This window comes from Aquarana catesbeiana, linkage group LG05, assembly GCF_042186555.1.
Source record: "Aquarana catesbeiana isolate 2022-GZ linkage group LG05, ASM4218655v1, whole genome shotgun sequence".
Lineage (NCBI taxonomy): Eukaryota > Metazoa > Chordata > Amphibia > Anura > Ranidae > Aquarana > Aquarana catesbeiana.
Genome location: NC_133328.1, coordinates 80,859,706 through 80,887,308, shown reverse-complemented (window position 1 = coordinate 80,887,308; position 27,603 = coordinate 80,859,706). Strand labels below are relative to the sequence as shown.

At 44.0% G+C, this 27,603-nt stretch overlaps 1 protein-coding gene across 5 annotated transcripts in view; it reads left to right on the top strand.

The window, feature by feature from the left end:
- WDR37 (WD repeat domain 37) overlaps positions 1–27,603 on the top strand; it is a 303,743-nt gene that overhangs the window by 8,449 nt on the left and 267,691 nt on the right. For all 5 annotated transcript variants that reach the window (XM_073629902.1, XM_073629901.1, XM_073629900.1 and 2 more), the window contains exon 2: positions 10,688–10,756. The gene's annotated coding sequence lies outside the window, so the exon portion shown is untranslated. The remainder of the gene's footprint in view (positions 1–10,687; positions 10,757–27,603) is intronic.

Here is a 27,603-nt window from a genome sequence, read left to right as displayed (position 1 = left end):
TAAATGACACTGGCAGGGAAGGGGTTAACCACTAGGGGGCAGGGAGGGGTTAAGTCGCTACTAGGGATGTGTCTCTAACTGTAGGGGGGATGGACTAGCTGTGACACGTCACTGATATCTGCTCCCATGACAGGGAGCAGAGATCAGTAACACTTGTCACTAGGCAGAACGGGGAGATGCTGTTTACATCAGCATCTCCCCGTTTGTCCTCTCCGTAAGGCGATTGCGGGTATCCCAGTGGCGATCGAATCCGTGGGACCCGCAACCCGACTCACGGAGCCCCCGGCCGGTGCGCGCGCCGCCGGCGGTGCGCACGTGATGGCATGGGAGCAAATTCAAGGGGACGTACCTGTACGCCCATTTGCCCAGCCGTGCCATTCTGCCGACGTACATCGGCGTGCGCTGGTCGGGAAGTGGTTAAAGATCATCTGTCATTTCAGATCCATCATGGCAGTGCCTGTTAGTGGGCATCCGCTCACCTGCTGCCGCCACGTCCCTCGCCTTGTTGTGTCACTGCCACATCACCAGCCGTCCCATTAAAGTGAATAGGACTGTCGGTGAGTCAACAGCGGGTCAGAGGAGGAGGAGCCACTGCGGGACAGAGATGACAGTTGCTCTTTAAAATTTTATGATTTAAATCGAGTTGATTTAAATCCAATCCACCCTGAGTGGGACTATGGAGCTACAACCACAAGAAAGTCCCCATTGACTTGAATGTCTGAGTTTAACAGGCGGTACTACCTGTCAACTCAACATGCTTTCTCCTCGCCGATCAGCGGTCACGTGACCACCCGTTGCTCTCTTCCTCTGATGTATGTACTATGAGGGAGGTCACATGACCGCTGATCAGCGAGGAGAAATGAGGTATTTAAAAAAACGACACAACAACCCCTTTAAGGTTCCGTTCACATATTTCTGCAGCCGCAGCATACCACATGGGGTCCGGGTGCGTCCCTGTTCACAAATTTTATTTATTTTATGGTGTGAATTGGGTCCGAATTTTTGCCTGAATTTGCACCCGAATCGGAACCAAAGATGCACAGGTCCCTTTTTTAATGTGGACCGCGGCCGCCCCGGAGCTGTGTGAACCGGCTCCATTGAGAGCGGATCACTCTCTCCTGTCATGCGAATTGGATGCGGTGAAACCTGAATCCAATTCACAGTAGTGTGAACGGAGCCAAAGTAAATCTTTTCTATGCCCCCTAGACCTATATGGGCAGGTAATCCTCGCAGTGGGGCTGCCTTCATTTTCCTGGACTTGTTCTTTAATGAATATTTCTAATAAAGGATGTCGCTCGAGGGGAATCAAGTGGCTTTACCTCTATAAATTCTGCTAAATGACATAATTGTTTTCATCGGCACGTGTTCTCTTCACATTCTTCTTCTTTGTTTGGAAGATATTTGGCAGCACTGCTGTAAAAAATATGTAAACCCGGCATGGTATTATAAACAGTACCTAGGTCTGTCCAAATATACAGAATAGAATGTGAAAGGTGAGCTGTGTTTTATACAACTAAACCAAATCGAGTTCTATTCATAAATCTACATGTAAAAGGATGAGATGACAGAAGGTTTAAAGTATAACTAAAGGCAAAACTTTTTTTTTTTCCCTAGTTTTGGGTAGTGGGGAGGGATTAGATCACCTGACAGTTTTTATTGCTGTCTGTTCCCATTAGGGAGATGTACCCTCTCGATTTTTCATTATCATGAAAGTAAAAGAAAATCCCATTATTTTGGGTTTTCCCCAGAAAATTAATTTTTTAGGTAACTCTTCCAATGAGGACACTAGTTCTGGTGACGTGGTGGGGTCCCCAAGAGATTCCCTTTTATTTGCAGGGATTTAATCGCACTTCCTGTTTTGGCTATGGGACAGGAAGTTGAAGGGAAATCTCCCCAATACAACAAAGATCGGGAAAAAAAAATGGATTGTAAATTTCCCTTACTTTTCTAAAAAATGGGAAAAAATTTTTTGCCTGTAGTTCTACTTTAAAGTAAATCTAAAACCAAAATCTCATAGCAGATATAAAATGTTAATTTTAATCTCAGATCTTCAGTTTCCATTAAAAGAATACCTGGTGATCCTGCCATAAAGATCCTTGTTCAGTCTCTTCTCATTATGGGCTGAGCACTTGTCTCTCTCTGTTTTTTGGTTCTGCGTTTGGGCCATGCTGGCACACATTGTGTGGGCGTGGTCCAACATTGTTACTATTGAGAAGCTGGTACAGAGCAATGATGTGCAGCCGACATTGGAGGAAGTAAATCTAGACTGAAAGAGGCTGGAGGAGATCAGCAGTACTGTTATGCAAACAATGGAAGAAAAAAAAAAAAAAATTTTATGGGAGAAGAAAAGCATGGCAGATATTTGACACATCGAGGAAGATTTACTAAAACTGACGCACACAGAATCTGGTGCAGCTGTGCATAGTAACAAAACGGCTTCTAACTTCAGCTTGGTCAGCTTTAGGCTCGGTTCACACTCCTGCAACTTAGACCTCTTTCACACTGAGGCGGTGTGGGCGTTAGCGGTAAAACGCTGCTAGTTCAAGCGGCGCTTTACCGCCCACTAGTGGCCGAAGAAAGGGTTAATAGCGCTCTTGTTGCGGCACTGTCGAAGCACTTTGCAGGCGCTTCGGCAGCGCTGCCCATTCATTTCATCCCCAAATATGCAGGCCCCCCCCCCCCCCAATCCTGCAAGCGCACCGCCCCAGTGTGAAAGCACTCGGGCTTTCACGGTGGGGTGGCTTGAGAGGCACTATTTTTAGCGCTAAAACGCCTGAAAAGCGCCCCAGTGTGAAAGGGGTCTAAGGATCCAACTTTTGAGACCCAAAGTTTTAGGACATGTGAAATGCCATGTATCTCTGAGAGCTATTCCATCTGACGCTGCTGAAGTCGCTGCTACTTTAGAAAATGTTCCTGCACTACTTTGGGGAGGGGACTGGACGGCGCAGGAGGCAGCTGGTCTACCTTTATGGAGTAGGAGCACATGATCTCATCCACAGCTTGGCGCTATTAAGGCATGCTATAGAACGGTGCACTAACGCACCAGATCCATGTGAGTATCTTATAATAGCGCTTTGTTTGCAGTAAATAAAATCTTTAAAATGGTATCACACTATATGGAGTTTCTTTTTTGTTATTTATATACTACATCTTTGAGCAGTGTTTGGACCTTGCAACCTGACCTGGATTCTGTTTTGATGATTCAATAGCGTGTATTGACCAAACTTAATTGCGAGGTCACACGCTCTGAGGTGAGCGGCCATTACCTTGGGGTGGGGAGCACCTGAGTATAATCACTGCTGCAGATCGTTATATTTACAGTCACCTATCAAGTCACGTTTATTATTGCTATAATAAGGACACTGAAAACTGATCCTGGGTGGTTAGAGTATCACGGACTTCTATGCACTTGAGCACTTTATGGATCACTTTTGTAGTAATATTTATATTTTATGAAATATGTGTATATTTACGCTATTTGATGGTGTAAGCTGAATGACAACTTTAGATATATTGCTCTTGCTCTAACGTTCGTGATGATACCTCACATGTGTGGTTTTAACGCTGATTACGTATGTGTACGCAACCTACATATGTGTTCGCTTCTGCGTGCAAGCACGAGGGGATAGGGACGTTTTAAAATCTGTTTTTACTTTTTTTTTTATTTTTACGCTTTCCCTTTTAATTCATTATTTTTTGATCACTTATGCCCTGTACACACGACCGGTTTTGCCGTCGGAATAAACTCTGAAGGTTTTTCCGACGGAGTTCCGCTCAAGCTGTCTTGCATACACACGGTCACACCAAAATCCGACCGTCCAGAACGTGGTGACGTACGACGGGACTAAAAACGTAAGTTCAATGGCCAGTAGCCAATAGCTTCCATCTCGTACTTGCTTCAGAGCATGCGTCGTTTTTGGTGTGTTGGAACAGCATACAGACGAGTGGCTTTTGCGATAGTAATTTGTTCCGTCGGAAAAATATAGAACATGTTCTCTATCTAAGTCCATCTGAATTTTCGACAGAAAAAGTCCGATGGGGCATACACACAGTCGGACTGTACGATAAAAAGCTCCCATCTTTCTGTCAGAAATTCCACTCGTGTGTACGCGGCATTATTCTTTTACTAGGAATGTAACCATCCCTTGTAATAGGAACAGGGCATGACAGGTCCTCTTTACAGAGAAATGTGGGGGCTATAAGCCCCCACATATATCCTCTATGCTGGAGAGGCAGAGACAAAAAAAAAAAAAAAAAAAAAAAAAAAAAAACACCTCAGGCTTTCCAGCAAAAAAAAAAAAAGATGGCAGTGTTCAAACCTGCTAGAGCTTGAAGTGATGTCATGTCATTACTTTTGGCCTCCAAGGGTCATAGAGATGGTTTGGGACCATCTGGTCCACGGCCAGCTGTATGGCAAACCGCTGCCGCTGGCAGATTCAATCGCTGGCTCCCTGAACGCACAGGAGAGACCAGCAGGGGGGAGGGCTTCCCTTCCCACCACCTGTAAAAGCTATCAAGCAGCTAAACAGCCGCTATGATGACTTTTACTTTGCAGGGAATTGCTTGCTGAAAAAAAAGCTGCAGGCATCATTCAGAGATCGCCACTCAAAGTCCACAATGTCATATGATGGCCTTCGGGAGGCAAGTGGTTTTAAATGATTTAATCAACCAATGAAATAATCGATTTAAGCTGTTTTAGGACAACTTGCATATAAATTTTTATCTGGGCTCAGCATTGATGGGCTCTCTCTCCTCCACTACATCTGTTTGCTGGATGTCATTAATGCACAATGCACCTAGATGACCCAAAGTTGTGATTGACATGAGACAGCGGGATGTGTCATTCAGTGATAGACGATGAGGAGTAATGATGACTACACCTGGTCAGTGATAGACGATGTGGAGTAATGACTACACCTGGTTGGGAGGGGAACGTAGGATTGCTATGATGAGGTCAGGTCTGGTTGGGAACAATGGTGTATGAGTAATACGGCTCTGTTGAAACCACCATTGTCAGACAAATTAGAAGTGACAGTCGATCTCCCTGGAAGAAACCTATGGCATTAATTCTGGTCAGCTCTGAGCTATGGAAATATTGGGAGCCAGGCTGTCATGAGGCAAATAAGCTGCCAATTCTCACCTTCCTTTTGTTAGCTGACTGTCAGGCTTATACTCTGGCTTCAATGCATTCCGAGTCACCATCCTGAAAACATTTGAGGACCATTCTGGGTCAGTAATTTATAATAAAGCTCGAGGGGTCTCATAACAGCCAGACATCCAGTGCTTATTATTATTATAGAGCTCGTTTAGTAGTACATTTTAGGGCTTAGGCTTGACGTGACTACTTTGTTGAGCATGCCTGTGTATTGAGCCGGTATGCAAATACCTGATATGTAAACAAAGCGTGTGCCATAGGATGTCTGTCTGTGCGAGTGGAAGGATGTGGGAACTGAAATGTATCAGCCTCCTATAACGCAGGGTTTGCGTTTACGCTACGCGCAGAGCGCAGGGTTTGCGTTTACGCTACGCGCAGGGTTTGCGTTTACGCTACGTGCAGGGTTTGCGTTTACGCTACGCGCAGGGTTTGCGTTTACGCTACGCGCAGGGTTTGCGTTTACGATTTAGGGGTGCGCTATGTATGTTTCTCACATCTCTCTCTCTCCTTCCCGGCCCAGCTCTTGTGCCTCGTCTTGCAGGGAGATCGTTCTCTCTCTCTCTCGGATTCTGGAGATCTGTTACTGCTGTGAGTGTGTACAGAGATCTGTTAGTTATGGGAGCTGATGAGAGCAAAACTGTCCCGAATAAAAAAAAAAAAAAAAAAAAAAAAAAATGCATGCACATAGATCTGAGTAAGCCCTATTATGTTTCGTGTTTTTGGAAAAAGTCTCATCATTGGAACCCTGTTTACTATGGCCTTGTGTTTTATGGCAGAGCAGATATCCCTACAGCTCATTGCATATGATAATTTATAGATTATTCAAAGCACCCAGAATAGAAACGTGTTCTTTCTTTTTTCTGCTCCATGCCTGGATTAAATCTAAAAAGCTAAAAGCAGTGGAGCGGACTGCACTCATTTCCTTGCCCTTTTGGGTTTTAAAAATAACTTTAGTTTGTTACCCTTAACCGAGTACAATAAAGGTCTGTAGCAATCAATGAGGTTTCTGGTCGCTTTGGGCATCAGGTTTTTTTTTTTGTCTTCAGTTTGCTCCTGGGCTAGGATTGTAGTGCTTTTGTTCTGAATAAAGATTTTATTAGGACTTGGGGGACATAATTATTCAGAGTAGCATCATGGAGAGAAGTGACCCTTTGCCAGGACCTCTAGTATTGGCACTATTTCTATCTATAACAGTATTCACGTGTGTTTTTTCCTGAATATAGTTTTTTTACTCATATGATTGTTTTCTTATTTTTGTTGTTGATTAATTTTGATGTATGGATTGGGTGGGAATTAATTGTAAGACCGCAGAAAAGAGGAGGTGAACGCAGAAAATCAGTTTGTACAATTCTAAGGTGCCATCATATCTAAGGCCCCATTCACACCCGAGCGTAGCGTTTTCAGGCAGAAAGTCGCGCAGTTTTACCGCAGGTCAAAAGGTCACCAATGTAAAAAGCAGAAATGCCTGTAATCTGCCTAAGGCCCCTTTTCACACTTGTACAACAACTTGGGACTGCAAAGTCGCATGACAAGTCGTTCCCCATGATTTCAACAACTATTCATATTAGTATGACTTCAAGTTCTTCCGACTTCAAAGTAGTCCCTGCACTACTTTGGTTCGACTTTTATGCGAGTTACACAGGCATTCCCTGAAATTGTGCGACTTTGAAGTCGTGGTAGTGTGAAAGGGGCCTAAAAAAAGTTCCAGAGCTTCAGGAGTTTTGGAGCTTCTGGCTTCAAGCGTTTTGGAGTGGAGATGTGAACCATCTCTATAGAGAATTTTTTTTTTTTTTTTTTTCCCCTCCAGCGTTTTGTAGCTTCAGGCTTCAAGCTACAAAACGCTCAGATGTGAGTGGGGCCTCAGGCTGCATTCATACCTGAGCGTTTTCAGCTCGTAAAACGCCCGCCAAGCAAAATCCCATTCACTTCAATGGCACCTGTTCACATCTGAGCGTTTTGTCACTTGAAGCAAAATGCCTGAAAAAAGCCCTGAGCTCAAAAAAGAACATTAGCTTATCTGGGGCAGATTACAGGCATTTTTTTTTTTTTTGCCTTTAACATTGCTGACCTGACTAAAAACGCACGACTTTGGAAAGCTCAGGTGCAGGGCTGGTGCAAGGATTTTTGACACCCTAGGCGAAACCTAATTTTGCCGCCCCCATTGGCTCCACCTCCGACCCCACCCCCTTTGCCCTGTCCATGTGACAGGAGGTGGCGCTATACAAGAAGCATCGGCTCTGCTTCTTCTAGCGCTGGCTCCAGTACTGCACTGCGCCTCTAATTTCACTACCGGTCGGACAGGACAGCAGCCTGAGACTGAGTTAGTTACATGCTGCAACCTGCAAAACATGCAGGTGCGGAAGGAATCCAGCGGTTGGGCGCACCTAGGCAGCAGTGAGCCCTAGGCGGTTGCCTAGTTTGCCTAGTGGTAGCACCGGCCCTGCTCAGGTGTGAATGCAGCCTAAACCATAATGTACTCTAGAGCAGTGGTCTCCAAACTGCGGCCTAGGGGCTGGATGGGACCCTTTGTTCGCCTTTATCTAGCTCTTGGAACACTTTTCCTTCCACTGATACAAGACACTATTCCTCCCACTGGCACCCATTGTTGGTGGGCGCTATTCCTGCCACTGGCACCAATGACGGGGCTCTTCTCCCCCCGATAGCTCAGTTTGGCCGGACGGCCAGCTCTAGGAAGGGTTCTGGTTGTCCCAAACATCTTCCATTTAAGGATTATGGAGGCCACTGTGCTCTTAGGAACCTTAGCAGAAAGTTTTTTTGTAACCTTAGCCAGATCTGTGCCTTGCCACAATTCTGTCTCTGAGCTCTTCAGGGAATTCCTTTGACCTCATTCTCATTTGCTCTGACATGCACTGTGAGCTATAAGGTCTTATATAGACAGGTGTGTGGCTTTCCATCTCAAGGATGATCAGAAGAAATGGACAGCACCTGAGTTAAATATATGAGTGTCACAGCAAAGGGTCTGAGATATATATATATATATATATATATATATATATATATATATATATATATATATATATATATATATATATATATATATATATATATATATATATATATATATATATATATATATATATATATATATATAATTATTCAGACCCTTTGCTGTGACACATATATTTAAAGCGGAGTTCCACACAAAAATGGAACTTACGCTTTTCGGAACCCTCCCCCCCCCTCCGTTGTCACATTTGGCACCTTTCAGGGGGGAGGGGGGGTGCAGATACCTGTCTAAGACAGGTATTTGCCCCCACTTCCGGCATAGACTCCCATGGGAGTCTATGCCTCTTCCTGTCCCTCCGTGCTGTCTCCTGGGAAACACACAGCTCCCAGGAGATAGCGGGGACCAGCTACGATGCGCAGCGTGCATGCTCAGTAGGGAACCGAGAAGTGAAGCTGCAACGCTTCACTTCCTGATTCCCTCACCTAGGATGGCAGCAGCAGCTGCCGAGAACCGAGTGGGTTCTCTGCGTCGCCTGCCGACATCGCTGGACCCTGGGACAGGTAAGTGGCCATTTATTAAAAGTCAGCAGCTGCAGTATTTGTAGCTGCTGGCTTTTAATATTTTTTTTTTTTGGCGGTTTAGGTGGACCCCCGCTTTAACTCAGGTGCTGTCCATTTCTTCTGATCATCTTTGAGATGGTTCTACGCCTTCATTTGAGCCCAGCTGTGTTTGATTATACTGATTGGACTTGATTAGGAAAGCCACACACCTGTCTATATAAGACCTTACAGCTCACAGTGCATGTCAGAGCAAATGAGAATTATGAGGTCAAAGGAACTGCCTGAATATAAATATATATATTTTTTATCTCTTATAACAAAACGTAAATCAATTTTAATAACATATTCTTACCACATGTTGTTATATAATAAATACGTACCACATCTGTACAATTGTCAATATTACTACACCCAATTCCTATTTCCACTATATTACATTTTTATTTTTTTCATTTATTTTTTAATATTGAAAATCAATTTGAAATCAAGTCATGCATTACTGCAAAATGTTTTTTTTTATACAGTATGTTGTCTGTCTTCCCCTAAAATGTGCTGCCTCTTCAAAATGTCATAATATATTGTACTTCCATATATATATCAGATATTTTTGGGCTGGGATAAATAAAGGTATGAGACATTAAGGCTTCAAAAAGAGAACGAAAAGGGGAGAAAAAAAGAAAAGCTTTTTCATTATAGAAGCCATACAGTTTGAAAGGAGACTGAATCCATTAGGAAGCTTACTCAAAAAGCATTCCTCTCCAGGGCTTCTGGTGACCATATGTTATATGTACAATGGAGATCAAAGGCGACATTTCTCTCCTAATTACCTATGTACACCGATCAGATATAACATGACCACCCATCATAACCCTTGCGACATGGACTACACTAGACATCTGAAGGTATGTTGTGGTATCTGGTACCAAGCCGTCAGTAGCAGATCCTTTTAAGTTGCGAGGTGAGGCCTCCATGGATCTGAGTTGTTTTTCCAGCACATCCCACAAATGCTTGATTGAATTGAAATCTGGAGAATTTGGAGCCAAGTCAATACCTTGAGCTTGTTGTGTTCCTTAAACCATTCTTGAACTCACCAGACCAGGCCACTTTCTTCCATTGCTCCATGGTCCAGTTCTAAAGTGGCCATGCCCACTGTAGGCGCTTGTGGCTATGGACATGGGTCAGCATGGCACCCTGACCGGTCTGCAGCTACGCAGCCCCAAAAAACACAAACTGCGATGTAGGGCTGAAACGATTAATTGATATTATTGGTAATGAAAATCGTTGTCAACGATTTTCATTATCGATTAGTTTGTCCGCACCTTCCTTCCGGTCCGTCCGTTAAAATCCTCCTCCTGTGTCCAAGGCACCGCCATATGTGACCAAGGCACGTCCGCGCCGCACCTCTTTTTGAAATCGGCGCAGCGCCACAGATGCGGAGTCGCACCAATTAGGACGGTGCCATTGACAGCAATTGCTGCCGATTTGACATGTCAAAATGCTCCAGTGTGAACCAAGGCTAAAACCTAAAGGCTGATCACTCTGTAGCCCCAAAAAAGAAGTAGAAGGGCTAATTACTCTCCTTGGGATAACACTGGTAGACACGTGACAACTCTAAACTTCTAACTTGATCAATAGTTATTTTTGTGCACTTATAACACCGATTAAAAAAAAAAAAAAAACAAAAAAAAAAAAAAAAAACTTTTAATAGGCAGCAAAGTGAGAACTGATCTGGGCTGTGGTTCCAGGTCATTGATGTATGATTAGCATATCGGAGCTCCCCAGTTTTTTAGGCACCTGGGCGCTCTACCGAACAGCTGAACGAATGTGCATGAACCTAGAAATGCTTTATATTGCAATACAAAAGTATGGCATATGTGTTTATCCCACAGATGTTTTAGGACATTTTATTTTATTTCCTCCTGGTTCAGCATTGTTCTGTCTTGTTTCTTCTGTCTTTTGTAATGGTGAAATTCTCATAATAGCACGTTTTTCCTTCCACACTAGGTCATAGAGTCTTGTACCAGAAGACTGACATCCCTGATGGGCCAGGAGTGCTTCTCTGCCTAAATACAAGTGAGTTGATTCTTTTATATAATTTGAAGAATTGATTTGTAGCAAGGTTACACTGGTCTTGGTTTATTTTAAAGCGGAACTAAACCCTCCTATCATTTTCCGCCAAGGAAGCTGCCATCTTGGCCTCTGGTCACATGTGCAGCATCATGGCGGTTGAAGATCTGTTATGACACCAACCAGTTATGACTCTGGTTGAGAGCACAACCAATGTGACAGTTACATTCCCGACATGTGCCAGATGTGCAAATGTTTTTAGAAACTGATAAATCCATGGGTTTAGTTCCGCTTTAAGTGTTTTGGAAAAAGCTGCTTTCTGCGTAGAAAAAACATCCAGAAAAACACGTTACAGAGTATAGAATACTAATATGTGATACCTGAAAACGTGTCCAGGGTCGGCTTGCGCCATTTTCATCTTGGGAGAATAAGACTCCAATTAGGGGAATATGCACTTAAAAACGTTTGATTTTCCTGATGTTTAACTTGAAGGATGAGCTTTGCTTATAACTGCTCAAGCTTTCAACATTGTCACCATTGCTAAGCTGGTTTACAATCCCTTACTGCTATTTCAAGGAGTTTAGATAACGATATTGTACCTGAGGATGCCCAAACTTGCAGCTTGTAGTTCTTTCTACCATATTCCATAAATAAATTTCAGTTTGTGCAGCTTTGTTCCTGTACTATCTGGGTTATGGGAGCTTTTGTTCTCTGTGTATTCATATGACTCACTGGTAGTGTTTGGGACTTTACATGTTATGCGTTCTGCAATTAAACTGCAGTGTTTGCTTTGGATGATCCTGCTTGTTTTCATTTTTACATGTAGCATTGTATAAATATGATGATGGTAGCATTTTATTACACATGATTATTGTAATGAAGGCATTAAATCATTTTCTGTGGGGAAAAAACACAGATTAGGCCAAGTTGTATTCTGCTCCATATATTTTTGGTAAAAAAAAATCCCAATTGGTGTATATTGATTGGTTTGCGCAAAAGTTATAGCATCTACAAGCTATGGGATAGATTTAGGGACTTTTTTATTTTTTAATTTTTAAATTTTTTTTTTTTGCTAGTAAAGGCGGCGATCAGTGATTTTTAGCCGGACTGCAACATTGCAGCGGACAAATCTGACACTAAGGCTACTTTTGCACTGGGATGTTCGGGGCGGTAGCGGTAAAGCGCCACTATTTTTAGTGGCGCTTTACCGTAGTTTTTGCGGAGGATTTCGGCTACTAGCGGTGTGCTTTTAACCCCTGCTAGCGGCCAAAAAAGGGTTAAAACCATTGATGTTGGCTTCAGTGGGCAGCGGCACTTTAGGAGCAGTGTATACACCGTTCCTACAGCGCTGCAAAGATGCGACTTGCAGGACTTTTTTTTACCGTCCTGCCAGTGCACCGCTCCAGTGTGACAGCACTCCGGCTTTCACACTGGGGTGAGAAGAGAGGCTCTTTACGGGTGCTATGCAGGCGCTATTTTTAGAGCTAAAGCGTCTCAGTGTGAAATCAGCCTAAGTGACACTTTTTGGGAACCAGTAACACCAATACAGTGATCGGTGCTAAAAAAAAAAAAAAAAAAAAAAAATGCACTGATCACTGTATAAATGACACTGGCAAGGAAGGGGTTAACCGGGACAATCAAAAGGTTAAGTGTGTTCCCTGGGTGTGTTTACTAACTGTGGGGGGGATGCTGACACAGACAGAGAGAGAGGTCTGTGTTTGTGATTACTAGGAATCTCAGATCTCTTTGTCTGTGACAGAATGACGATTCCTGAGAATGTACCAATCACAAATGTCAATCAGTGCTCGTCAGTGTCGCATATTGGTGCCTCCTCATCAGTGCTAGTCAGTAAAGGAGAAAACGTACTTATAACATTTTATAACCGAGAAGAAAAAAAAAAAGTTTTCACTTTACGTTTTTTAATGTGTTTCACAAAAATTAAAACCCCAGTGGTGAATAAATACCACCAAAAGAAATCTCTATTTGTGTAGAATAAAAATGATGTATGGGTACAGTGTTGCATGAACGCACAATTGTCATTCTAAATGCCACAGCGCTGAAAGGTGAAAATTGGCTTGGGCAGGAAGGGGGTGAAAGTGCCCGGTATTGAAGTGGTTAAAAACTCATTTGGCCAAGTCCTGAATTTTCAGTTTGGTGCACCACTAGTACACTTAGCCTTGGCGGCATTTTTTCCCATGAAAAGAGATCTCAACATTTATAGAACGTCATTATTCTGTGCAACATGCCATTTTATGTGATAAGAATCGGTCTCTTTCTGTATCTTTTAAAAAATAAATACACACTATAAAAAGTCTACACACCCCTGTTAAAATGTCTGGTTTCTGTGATGTAAAAAGATTAGACAAAGATGAATCATTTCAGAACTTTTTCCACCTTTAATGTAACTTATAAACTGTACAACTCAATTGAAAAACAAACTGAAATCTTTTAGGAGGGGGGGGAAGTAAAAATAAAAAATGTGGTTGAATAAGTGTGTTCTCCCTCTTATAACTGGGGATGTAGCTGTGTTCAGAATTAAGCAATCACATTCAAACTCTTGTTAATTTGGAGTCAGTACACACCTGCCATCATTTAAAGTGCCTCTGATTAACCCCAAATAAAGTTCAGCTGTTCTAGTAGGTCTTTCCTGACAGTTTCTTAGTCGCATCCTACAGCAAAAGCCACAGTCTGCAGAGAACTTCCAAAGCATCAGAGGGATCTCTTTGTTAAAATGTATCAGTCTGGAGATGGGTAAAAGAATTTTGAAGGCGTTAGATATACCATGGAACACAGTGAGGACAGTTATCCTCAAGTGGAGAAAATATGGCACAACAGTGACATTACAAAGAACTGGAAATCCCTCCAAAATTGATGAAAAGACGAGAAGAAAACTGGTCAGGGAGACTGCGGGGAGGCCTACAGCAATATTAAAGGAGCTGCAGGAATACCTGGCAAGGACTGGCTGTGTGGTACATGTGACAACAATCTCCCGTATTCTTCATATGTCTGAGGCAGAGTGGCAAGATAGAAGCATTTTTCCCCATTCATCTTTCAGGACAGCACCATAGAGAGACACCGGCTCCTCCCCTCTTAGGAAACACCGCCTTCCAATTCAATATTTAAATCTCATCCTCCCAACGGCCCCTCAGTTCAGGTGTTTCCTCCGGTGGGGAGACACTGCTTGGGAACCGTGGCGGATCAGTCAGGGAGACTGAAGCCAAAGATTTTGTGTGAGGAAGAGGGGGAGTCGGGTCTCTCTAGCTCTTTCCCTCTACTATTGTTTGTTCAGTTAGGTAAAGGCTGGGGAAGCCATACTTACCTGTTTTTAAAACTGAATTGGCGCGCCTCAGCCTCTCTTGGGGAAAGAAACAGCTGAGGAGGTCCGTGTTTCTTCTGCCCAGGGGGGCGCTGTGGGAAGTGCCTGAGTCTCTCCTGCTTGTTCAAGCAGCCAGCGTTTGAAGCTCTATGGCCGGGTCGGATGACGGGTGACGTCAGTTCTGGCGAGGGCGGGCACTTCCGACGATTCCGCGTCTTCCGGTTCCGGACGCGGGGAAAGAAAACGGACCGAGCGTTCGGCTGGTGCGACCCTCTTGCTTTGCTGTAGAGTCAGCTGTCGGGGGAAACGATCGACCACCATCCTCAGCGGACATGTCTGAGACAGAGGTCTCTAGAACTGCTCCAGGAGACAGTAGCCCCAGCCATGCTAAGGTAAGTGGAACCCTGGGGTGGTGTTCCCTTACCTAAATCCCGATAGCTTCACGGGTGTTCTCCCCTCACTGGTGGTCGGGGGGAAGGGGAGTGTGTCTGGGACCCTGGTGGTGGTTGGTCCTGGGGGGGGCACTCCTGGTGGTCCTCTGTAAAAGCACTGGTGGGATTGGGCATTTATGGCGACTCTCTCTCTTTCTTTTTCAGAAAGCCACAGAGAAAAGCAAGTCGCCTCATGGTTCAAAGAAAAAATGCCCCTCTTGTAGAGTTAGTATGGGGGAATCCTGGACCAAGGCACTTTGCAAGGAGTGCATTGATGGATTAGTCAGGGAACAGGCAGCAGAACAGGGTACAGATCTTGCTGCATCCGTCAAAGAGCTTTCTAGCACCTTTCAGTCCTTTAAGGCACTCTTTTCTAGCTTCCAGTTGCCGCAAGCCCAAAGCAGTCCTTTACCAGTGCAGCAGAGTGTTACACCTAGCCCAGTGGATACTCCCTCTGTTAGTGGAGAGAGACCAGGGGGCTCCAGAGTGGAAATTGAGGAGGAGCCAGATAGCACCGCTTCAGATTCTCAAAGGGAATCGGATGTGGAGGAGGTGGATGGGGAATCCACAAAAACCTCTCGCTATAAGCTTTCCCTGGACGAAGTGGAGGAGCTCTTGGGAGCTATTCACACCACTTTGGGAATTCAGGAAGAAAAGAAGGTGTTATCGCTCCATGACCAAATGTACAAAGGTCTTGGGGAACAAAAAAGGAAGGATTTCCCAGTCCATGATGTATTGGTTGAGGCCATAAAGAATGAATGGAAAGATCCTGAGAGAAAACCTTTCTTTTCAAGGGCTTTGAAGCGAAGGTTTCCTTTTTCAGAAGGGGAGTCTCTAGTCTGGAATAAGACCCCTAGGCTGGATGCTGCTTTTTCTCAGGTTTCCAGGCAAACAGATCTGGCCTTCGAGGACATGGGGGTTCTTGCAGACCCCATGGACAGAAGGATGGACTCTCTCTTAAAGAAGTCCTGGGATTCGTCACAGGGAAACCTTAAGCCTGCCATGGCGGTCACAGTAGTGGCCCGCAATATGGAATATTGGCTTACGCAGATAAAGGCGCATATTGAGGCAGGAACGCCAAAAGAGACTATTTTGGCTTCCTTTCCCATGCTACTTAAGGGTGTAGCGTATATTGCGGACGCTTCCGCCGAATCAGTGCGCATGTCCGCAAGGTCTTCAGCCCTCACTAATTCGGCTCGAAGGGCCCTATGGCTTAAGACGTGGCAAGGAGACAGCGCGTCTAAAGTTAAACTCTGTGGAATTCCCCTCACAGGAGATCTCTTGTTTGGCCCAGGTTTAGAGACCGTTTTAGACCGGACAGCCGATAAGAAAAAGGCCTTTCCCATTAAAAAGAAGTTTGGGGAGCAGGCTAAAAGAAAGTTTCGCCCTCAGAGAAAGTTTGAAACCCCAAAAGGAGAGCGGCAGAAAAAAGCTTGGGGGCAGAAGGGCAAGGGGCGGGGAGAGGCGATTTTTCGCCCTCCTGAACAGCCCAAGAAGACCCAATGACGGGGTAACCACGGTGGGAGGAAGATTGGGGGCCTTCCTCCCACAATGGGAGATGATCACCTCCAACCAGTTTGTGTTAGGGATCATAAGAAGAGGTTACCAGCTAGAGTTCTCAGAACCTCCTCAGCACAGACTTCTGGTCACCGAGCTGCCAAAGTGTGCAGAGAAAGCGTCAGCTCTTCTATCCTCCCTACAGGAGTTAGAGGAACAAGAGGTGATAGTGAGGGTTCCTGTAGAGGAGATAGGCAGAGGCTTTTACTCCCACATTTTTGTGGTCCGCAAGCCTTCGGGAAAATTCAGGCTTATCATGAATCTGAAGCCTCTGAATGTCTCAATTACCTACAGGAAATTCCGGATGGATTCTGTCTATTCGGTGAAAGCGCTTCTTCCCCCAAATTGCTTCATGGCGTCAATAGACTTAAAGGACGCTTATCTGCACATTCCAGTCGCAGAAAGTTACCAGAGGTTTCTCAGACTGGCGGTGAAAACTGGGGAAGGAACGTTTCATCTACAGTTCAAAGCACTCCCCTTTGGACTATCCTCTTCCCCCCGCACCTTCACCAAAGTGATGGTGGAGGTCCTGGCTTTCTTGCGGCTCAGAGGCATCTCTGTAGTCACGTACCTGGACGACCTACTCCTGTTTGCTCCTTCCCCGGAGCAGTTGTACCAGGATCTTCAGGTAGCAAGAGACAGCTTAGAAAACCTGGGATGGCTCTTGAACCTGGAAAAATCCAGTTTGGTTCCGGCCCAAAAGGTCACCTTCCTGGGCTATGTACTGGATTCGACAAAACAAAAAGTGTTCCTTCCAGCAGAAAAAATCCAGAAGGTGGACAGAGCAATATTACTGCTCCAGGGCAGCAGTCAGATCTCAGTAAGGAAAGCAATGTCAGCACTGGGCTTACTGACTTCCACGCTTCTGGCAGTTCAGTGGGCAGGGCTGCACTTTCGCCCCCTACAGCTGTTTATTCTGAGTGTCTGGGACCACAGTCCAGCATCTCTGGACTCCCTTATATCTGTGCCAAGTCAGGTCAAAAGGTCCCTCTGGTGGTGGAGGAAAGGGTCCAATCTCTCACAGGGCCTGGAGTGGGTTCTTCCAGTGTCCAGAACGGTTACGACCGATGCGAGCGGCACAGGGTGGGGAGCACACCTAGATTCCCAGATGATGCAAGGCACCTGGGAAAAAGAAGACGCAAAGAAGTCCTCGAACTGGAGGGAACTGAGAGCAATAGAGTTGGCTCTCAGAGCTTTTCAGAGAGAACTCCTGGGGCAGCATGTGAGGGTCCGTTCGGACAACTCATCAGCAGTGGCCTACATCAACAGGCAAGGGGGAACCAGGAGCAGATCCTTGTGGGGTCTGGCAGAATCCATCCTCAGGTGGGCCGAAGGGAACATTCTCTCTCTCTCTGCAATACATCTGAAGGGGGAGCAGAACCACGTAGCAGATTTTCTGAGCAGAAAAATGCTGAAGGAAGGCGACTGGGTCTTGAACCAGGACATCTTCGAGATGATTACTCGGAAGTGGGGGGTCCCCTCCGTGGATCTCTTCGCCTCAAAGGCGAATACGAAAGCTCGTCTGTTCTTTTCCCTAAACAGATGGGACGGAGCAGCCGGGGTGGATGCACTAGCTCAGAGCTGGCGTTTCTCAAAGTGTTATGCCTTCCCCCCTCCCGTAATGATTCCAGCAGTTCTGAGAAAATTTCGGTCAGAAGACACAACCCTCATTCTGATCGCACCACACTGGCCAAGGAGGCCGTGGTTCTCCCTCTTGAAGAGTCTGACAGTGGAGCCTCCCTGGATTCTGCCTATCCGGGAGGATCTTCTCTCTCAGGGTCCAATCTGTTGCCCTCAGGTGGAGCGATGGAACCTCGCAGCGTGGCTACTGAGGAAGAATTGCTAAAGGGCAAAGGTTTCTCGGATCGGCTAGTGACAACTCTCCTAAATTGCAGGAAAAGAGAGACGCAAGCCATTTACCTAAAGGTGTGGAAACGCTTTAACAGTTGGTGCACAGAAAGCTCCTTCGATGTACGAAGTTCTGTAGCAGTATTAGAGTTTCTGCAGGCAGGAGCGGACAAAGGATTAGCCCTTAGCACCTTGAAAGGACAAGTATCGGCACTAAGCGTTTTCCTGGAAAAGCCACTAGCTATAGATCCTTGGGTAGCTAGGTTTTTTAGAGCTTTAGGCAGACAGAGGCCTGTTAAAAGTTCCCCATTCCCAGTGTGGGATCTTTCCTTAGTTTTACAGTCTCTTACAGGGGATCCTTTTGAGCCATTGGAATCCTGTACCTTGAAGTTGATCACCCTCAAAACTGTGTTTTTGGTGGCGATCACCACAGCAAGGAGAGTAAGTGAACGCGAAGCCCTTTCTATTAGGGCGCCTTTTTTTCAGGTTTTTCCGGACCGTTTGATTTTTAAAACGGATCCGGCCTTTTTACCAAAAGTGGCCTCTAGTTTTCATAGGGACCAGGAAATTATTTTACCTACCTTCTGTTCGAATCCTGTGAGGGAACAGGAGCATATTTTTCACAAACTGGACGTTAGAAGGTGCGTCCTTCAGTACTTAGATAGTACAAAACAGTTTAGGAAATCCGATTCTTTTTTTTGTTTATTGTATTGTTTTCAGGGGCTAGGAAAGGGTTCAAAGCCTCTAGACGATCAATAGCCAGATGGTTAAGGTTGGCCATTAGCCAGGCCTATGTAATCGGGGGTTTGGAGCCCCCGGAGGGTATTAAAGCACATTCCACCAGGGCAGTGGCAACTTCTCAAGCAGAGTGGGCTGGTGCTTCTCCGGAGCAGATCTGTAGAGCAGCAACGTGGTCCAGTTTTTCCACGTTTGTGAAGCATTACAGATTGGACCTGCTGTCAGCCAAAGACCAAGCCTTTGGGCGTAAGGTGCTGCAGGCAGTAGTCCCTCCCTAAGGTAAGGTGCTCGCTTATCCTCTCTATGGTGCTGTCCTGAAAGATGAATGGGGAAAAACGGAGTTACTTACCGGTAACATCCTTTTCCAGGAATCTTTCAGGACAGCACTAGTACCCACCCAGGTTTTTGATTGTCTATGAGAACTCATCGCATGAGAACGTCAGGTAAGATAAAGATTTGTATGACGTATTCTTGTGTCTCCCCAGCTGGCCGGAGGAACTCGTGAAGAACTGAGGGGCCGTTGGGAGGATGAGATTTAAATATTGAATTGGAAGGCGGTGTTTCCTAAGAGGGGAGGAGCCGGTGTCTCTCTATGGTGCTGTCCTGAAAGATTCCTGGAAAAGGATGTTACCGGTAAGTAACTCCGTTTTTTTCTTACGAAGAAAAACGTCCAAGCCCAGCTAAATTTTGCAAAAAAATGCATCTCAAATCTCCCAAAATCATGTGGGGGGAAATGTGTTTTGGTCTGATGGAGCCAAGGTTGAACTTTTTGGCTGTAATTCCAAAAGATATGTTTGGTGCAAAAACAACACTGTACATTATCAAAACACCATACCCACTGTGAAACATGGTGGTGGCAGCATCATGCGTTGGGGCTGTTTTTCTTCAGCAGGAACAGAGGCCTTAGTCAAGGTAGATTAAATTATGAAGAGTTCCAAATACCAGTCCATATTGGCACAAAACCTTTTAAAATCAGTTTAAAGGTCACATTAAAGGTAGAAAAATTTCTGAAATTATTTCTTTGTCTCATTTTTTTACATCACAGAAACCTGACATTTTTAAAGGGGTGTGTAGACTTTTTATATCCACTGTGTGTGATATGTGTGTGTATGTATACATACATACATACATACATACATACATACATACATACGCACATATGCAGCTCAGTCCTGTTGAAAGGCAGCGTCGTCTCTCCATCCTTCACATTTACAATAATTGAACATTCCGCAGCTCTCCTGCAGCGCACACCTGCCATTGAATGTTTTGCTGAGCACAGTGGGAATCATCAGAATAAGATGCATTGCTGCTCACAGGCTTTCCACCGCGCTCAGCAAAACAGGCAAGCGCACGTGTACACCGCATGATTAATATTAATGAACTATAAGAGCAGTGAGGTTGGGGTGGTCCTCAAATGTGTACATCTAGCTTAATGCTGTTTATGCCTCTGGTATGTGCATGTGACTTAAATTAAAATTTAACTTGTTTCTTTTAAAACTCAGCCAGTTCATAGGGAACAATAAGTTGCCACGTTACAAAATCCTTCTTGGCACACAGTGTTTGCATCCTCCAGCACCGCTGATTTAGGTCATAGGAGTTCTAGCCTGTATATGCCCTCTTCTTCTTTTTTTTTTTTTTCCCCATTTTCAGCACTGTGAAAGTTTGACTGACAATTACTTGTTCATGCCATACTTTACCCAAATAAATGTTATATCATTTTATAAGACTGATCCTTTTGTTTTGCTGGTGTTTAGCAGCAGTTTACCTTGCTTTGTTATAGAGAATACCAAATAAAAAGCTGGGACAGTACAGAGACCTCCAAAATGACCCCTTTTTTGGAATGCAGACGCCCCAAGTTGATCTCCTCCTCCTTTTTTCTTTTACCACGATATTTTGTAAATAAATGTACTGGTAATGGTGCACTAGTTATACCTGGAAGGAGGAGGAGTTGAAGGGGTTAATGTACAGAGCACATACCGTACAGTGGGGGGGGATTAAGATGAAGGGGTTTATTAGCAGGATAAGGTGTTAATATACAGTTCTCATACAGACAGAATGTACTAGAGGTCGACCAATATCGTTTTTTCAGGGCCAATACAGATTTTTTGGCTGCCGATATTCTATAGATTTAAAGGTTGTGTTTTTTTTTTTTGTTTTTTGTTTTTTGTTTTTTTTACACAGTTCTTTTTCATTTTAATTTTTATTTATTTTTTTTATTGCTGTCACAAGGAATATAAACATCCCTTGTGACAGGTACTCTTTTTATGGAGGGATCTGGGGACCCCAAACTCCCTCCTACGCTTGAAAGTATTTAAAACTGCGGTTTTGTATACTTTCTATATTTTAAAACTGGTGCCTTTTTTAGGATACCAGTAATCCAGAAGTGATGTCATGACATTGCTCCCAGGTTACTAGATCCGAGCAAAGCGTGCTGGCTGGTCGCTTGGGCCTCCTGGTGGGACGGGAGACCCAGGCGGAGGGGGGAAGGGGGAGAAGAGAGAGACATCCCCTCCCACTGCTTATTACAAGAAATCTGACCGTCTGCTCTAAAGAACTGTACTGTTAGATCTCTCTCTCGATCTCGATATCTCTCTCTCTATCTCTCTCGATCTCTCTATCTCTCTCGATCTCTCTCTCTCGATCTCTATCTCTCTCTCTAGATCTCTCTCTCTCTCTCTAGATCTCTCTCTCTCTCTAGATCTCTCTCTCTCTCTAGATCTCTCTCTCTCTCTAGATCTCTCTCTCTCTCTAGATCTCTCTCTCTCTCTCTCTAGATCTCTCTCTCTCTCTCTCTAGATCTCTCTCTCTCTCTAGATCTCTCTCTCTCTCTAGATCTCTCTCTCTCTAGATCTCTCTCTCTCTCTCTCTCTCTAGATATCTCTCTCTCTAGATCTCTCTCTCTCTAGATCTCTCTAGATCTCTCTCTCTCTAGATCTCTCTCTCTCTCTCGATCTCTCTCTCTCTCTCGATCTCTCTCTCTCTCTCGATCTCTCTCGATCTCTCTCTCTCTCTCTCGATCTCTCTCTCTCTCTCGATCTCTCTCTCGATCTCTCTCTCGATCTCTCTCTCTCGCTCTCTCTATAGATCTCTCTCTCTCGCTCTCTCTATAGATCTCTCTCTCTCGCTCTCTCTATAGATCTCTCTCTCTCGCTCTCTCTATAGATCTCTCTCGCTCTCTCTATAGATCTCTCTCTCTCGCTCTCTCTATAGATCTCTCTCTCTCGCTCTCTCTATAGATCTCTCTCTCTCGCTCTCTCTATAGATCTCTCTCTCTCGCTCTCTCTATATATATATATATATATATATCTATACACACAATATCTTTTTAATATCTAAATCAGCGGGTTTTCTGTTCTGCACTGGCGTTTTTAAAAGACCAGAGTAGTGTCCACAAGCTGAAGCCAAAGTTGAATTTTGGATTGAGACAGACCAGGTCTACATATCAGCTTGGTCTGACACCGCCTGACTTGTAGTATTGAATTGGTGGTGCTGAAGGAGTTAAAGGCTAAGTTCACCTTTTCACAAAAAAATTGAAAGGTGAGCTAATGCCAGATATCCTGGCCGCCCCTCCTGCACATAGCAGCCGCGATGCCTTCTCCATACCACACATATCTGCCAGTGTGACAGTCCTTACTATGCGATACACAATCCCGATTTGATTACTGTAAAGCTCACACTGGTGAGTGCTCATTGGTCAACACAGCCATGTGACCTGATCAATGAGAAATGTGTCTGAGACGCCGTCTTCCAGTAAGGTGTCCCAGAAGAAGTAAGTGCTTCTCAATGGTCAGCATGGTCACATGACCAATGAGCGCTTGCCATTGCGATCATTCTTATGGATACTCTCAGGACTGTGTATTACAATGTATGGACAAATGCACGGCAGCATGGCCGCTATGTGCAGCGGGGTCCAGAGGGTCAGGATGTTTTGGAGTTCATTCACCTTTTTTCTTTTCACTTGACCCATTAAAGCTTAAGTACAGTCACAGACAAATCCTGAGCACATGATGAGCATCCTGCCCTTAACATTATATAGTCATTTTAGTGGAAATACATTTATGTCTGTGCCTTGTATGTAGCGGAGAGTGGCAAGATTTCCAATCTGTTACTTTTCTGGGGTGACCCCAAAATTTGGCATTTTCCTCTATTTTCACTTTCAATGATAGTGGGAGAAATCGAGATGATGAATCTCCCAGGGGACACACAGCAATAAAAACTGACAGGTGTTCTAATCCCCCTCCACTCTGTCCAAAACTAAAAAAAAAAGTTTTTTGTCTTTAGTTATACTTGAACCACCTCAGTACTGCCATACGTATGTATACTGAGCTACGTATGTATCCGTTTTTTCAGCTGCAGATTCCCGCTCTCCCGCTGCCACCTTGCCTGGGACTGATCCGACCGCGGCATCTGCTTCCCTGCAGCCAGTGAGAGGAACTCATATTGTGCCTCCCACTGTGTGACATCAGAAGCTTGAAGCAACCAAGGCTTTCGTCACTTTCGGTTTATTTACAAGCCATCACCGACTTGTAAAGCAGCTGATAAAAGTAATATCTAGACTGTTCGAATGAAAGAAATAATTCCAGCACCAGACCTCCTGTGTAAATCTAAACTGGTAACATGTAAAGGCTTTTAAGCCCCGTACACACGATCCGAAAATTGTACGAAAAATGCCGCATTTGAATCGATCGTACGATAATCGGATCGTTAGTACAGAGCTTTCGAGAGCCGATCAGGACAGTTCGTCCCATATTATTCTATCAGACATGCATGGAAATTTTTTTCGTACGATGCCAGATCGTACGATTTTCATTTAGTCAGTACACCTATCATTCGAAAATGCAATGCAAATGTATTACAACACATGACATCACTTCCGAATTTTTATGCTGTCGTATGGGAATTTTCGTGACTTTAGTAAACTCATCAGATTCGACATGAGATCAGCATGCAAAAAAAAAAACGGACGATCATTCGTCCGATAATCGGATCGTGTGTACCAGGCACAAAAGCGTCACCTATGGATAATTTAATGTATCGTAGTTTTTCTTCTTTCCATGGGCGTGCGCAATTTTAAAGCATTACATGTTTGGTATCTATTTACTCGGTGTAACATCATCCTTTTATATTTTAATATGGGTATTCTATTGCGTTTTGTGTTTTTTTTTTTTTTTTTTTTCCCCTGAAAATTTGTGTTTGATAAACCACTGTGCGAATATCTTGTGACATAAAAAAAGAAAAATTGCAACAATAACCATTTTATTCTCCAGGGCCTCTCCTTAAATATTTTATATATAACAGGAACTCAACCATGCCCGCCACACATACATACCTGCCAAATGGCATCAAACAGTAGCTCTTCCCTCTGCATACAACCCCCTCCCTCCACTGCCCTCATTTTCTCCCCCCTCCTTTTAAAAGCTCCACCATCTGTCATATGTCTTACCTTTTGTTGCAATATTAAGCTGAAACACCTATCCGGCTGTAGTACCTCCCAGCATACTATACTATACTACAGTCACTTGCAAGGGAGATCATGCGGTAGGAGCATCAACAACTGGTCACCAGGGAAAAATGGAGACCACAGAGGGTGCAGCCTACCACGCACCCTCTCCTGCCCATGACTGCACTGAACCCTGGGCCCCTGAGATAAGCTATCACTTGTAAATGCAGAAGCTGTACTTCAGTGTTTCCAAGCGATAGTGGGGAGCAGAAGACCTGAGCCAGAGGTGGTGGAACTGAGTTCCCCCTAGTTCCTGCTGAAAAAAAAGATATATTGCACCAATAACATTTTTTACAAATGAAATAAATAGTTTTTTTTTGTCATTTTGCACTTTTTCAATGGGAAATGTGTAAATATATGTTAAAATATATATATGTGCAAAAATATTCACTAACAAAGCAAACAAAAAAAAAGTTTTAATTGTTTGTTTATAAAATAGACGTGAACAAAAAAATAGCAGGAAAATAATTAAATGGAGGAGAATAAGGAGTTAATTAAGGCTGATTAGAGTAAATTAAGTGTTTATAAGGGGTTAGAGGAACAGAGGAAGATTTGTTCACCCCTTTGATCTGCAGATGAAGAAACAGAAAGATTAAAAAAGAAACAATGTTTCTTTTTGTTTTAAGCTGGCCATACACCTATAGATTATCTGCAGATTTTCTATGGTTAGATAGAAAATGTGCAACAGATCTCTCCATGTTCGCTAAACTGTGTGGATGGAGGAATCTCCCACTTTTTCCATCTAACCATAGAAAATCTGCAGATAATCTATAGGTGTATGGCCAGCCTTAGTCTTTCAGTGGCTGAGCAATGCTTTATTTTTTTGACAATTACCCAATTACCTAACACTTCAGCTGTCAACAGGGGAGACCCACTGACAGCTCAAAGAACAGAGCCTGATAATATCTGTTTCAGGTATTGGTTCATTTGCACAAGTACCGATACTTGGGCAAATACTCGGTGTCGGCACCAATACCATTATCGGTGCAACCCTAATAAAAAAAAAAAAAAAAAAAATAATATATATATATATATATATTGTGGTTGGGGACTTGCTCACACGAGCAACTGCACTGAACTTTCTTTCACTGGGTAGTTAGTATAGGAGTTAGAAGGGAGGTGGGAGCAGGGTTAAGCCTTGTTAGATTGATCCTGGACTTCCCAGTTAAGTTCTATTGACTTGGTGCCATGGCGTTGATTGACTGCAATGCAGGGGTGTGAGTTGAGCAGATTGTAAACATGGAATATTGCCTTGTCCTTTGTTCATAGCACACCTGATGTGAATGGGCTCTTAGGCCCCTCTCACACGGGTGGATTCTGCCTACTCAGCAGGGACTCTCTCCGCTGAGCAGGCATATGGCTTGTCCATGTCGGCTCTGTTTATGTAGAGCGGACAAAGACCCAGCCCCCTCTCCTCTATGGGCGGTCGGATGTAAATGGAGCGCCAGTTCGTTTTACACCTGATTGCCATCTAATCCGCCAGATGGATGGGGAACGGATCCCCATCCATCCATTTTTATCGGATCGAAATGGATTTCAGCGGGTGTAAATAGACATATGTCCGTTTACATCCACTGCTCCATAGAGGACAATGAAGGGGCCGATCAGGTCTGCCTGAAAATCTGACAAACTGACCCAATCGCCCTGCTCGAGTGACAGGGACCTTAGACACATACCTAGGGGCTTTGGTATATTTGAACACCTCAATGTTGCATTGAGTCTTCATCAGATTTTGCTGTAATATAGAAAATCTGCTGAATTTGAATAGTTACTCGTTTACAGTTTTGTTGCTGGTTGTGGTCCAGCTTACTATTACATATAAACTTGCTATTTGCAGGACATACAAATACTTAGAAAACCTACTAACAGACTATGAGACCACTTTTAATCTTTGAAGTTTTGTATTTCCTAAGATTAGCCATGGCTCAATGTTGTTGAGTGTTTAAAGCCTAGCAAATGCTGCTAGTTTTTTGTTTTTTTTTCGTTCAACCCAGTGGGCTGAGCGAAAAAAAAAAAAAAAAAAAAACCTGACCGATTTAGGTCGAAGCTGCTGTACTAACAATCTTCTGATGTTAGTACAGCAATCTCCCTGCTGAGCTATTTGTTCTGATAGGGAGCCTGCCCCCTCCCCTCTAAAACACCCAGGTCAGCCGATCGGTAGACCTTTTTTGGTCCTGCCCCTTCAACACAAGCAGGCCTGGCTGCAGTACACACGAGCCGAATGCCGCCTGACGTTTGGCCCTTGTGTTTGGGACTTTAACACAATACTGGTAGATTTTAATTCGCTTCTCATTAATTGACCCTAGTGGTGTGTGTGGTGGGGACATTAGATTGTGAGCACCAACAGAGACTGGTGTGAAGAGCTCTGTAATATATCGGTGTTCTAGAAGTATTTAAAACTAAAAAAATATCTACCTTCTCGGGGAATATCTTCCTGTCTATGGCAACTTTGGAAGGGAACATTTGAGAGAACGTTTGTACTGTGTTTCAGTATTGGCTGCTCCCTGTAATGGCCGTACACACGATCCGAAAATCGGACAACATATTGTCAGTTTTTTTTTTTTTTTTTTTTGCATGCCAGCCGCATATCAAAAATGGCGAGGTTCAGAAAATTCTTGTACGACAGAATAAAAAATCCAAAGTGATGTCATGTGTTGTAGTGTATTTGTATTGTATTTTCAGACGGCAACTGTACTGACTAAACGAAAATCGTACGATCTGGTCTCATATGAGAAATTATTTTCATGCTTGTCCGTTCGGATAATATCAGATGAACTGTCATGATCGGCTCTCGAAAGCTCTGTACTAACGATCCATTTTTTAGTGCGATCACTTCTAAAGCGGTATTTTTCGTCCAATTTTCAGATCGTGCATACGGGCATTGCATTGAACGTAGGTAAAGTAATTGTCACTTTAGGGGATTTCAATAGCTTCTATGTTGAAAACAATATCCTTCCTGGTAATTTATTGCAGACTTCACCTTCTCCTCCCTTGTAGGAAAGTGACTTGTCTGTAGAGGGTTTGGAGGTGATCATGTATAAGGTTACTGTCTCTGAGGAGCTGATTTACGTGAGCACTTTTGTCATTCTGCCATTGGACTCCTGATGGTCTCATGGTGCCAAACCACAGGAGGAATGAACGCATGATCCCTTGTTTTATATATAGTGCAGATGTGACACAGTCCACAATAAAATACAATTTCTGGAAAAGTAACCCTTTTCTTCTCTGTATGTGCAGCCTGTAAGAATTGCAGAATATTTTCCATGCCAATAAGGTAAGTATATAGGGGTATTAGGAGAATGTGTTGGGTTAAAATAAGGTTAAATTCTAAATTTCAGGCTTGCATTAAAGTGTTACTAAACCCACAACAGTAAAATCAGTCTGTGTATGCAGACTAGCATGCTTGTTATACTCACTCTGAAACTTAAGGGGTTAATCCTCAGCATTGTGTATAAAGGCTCTT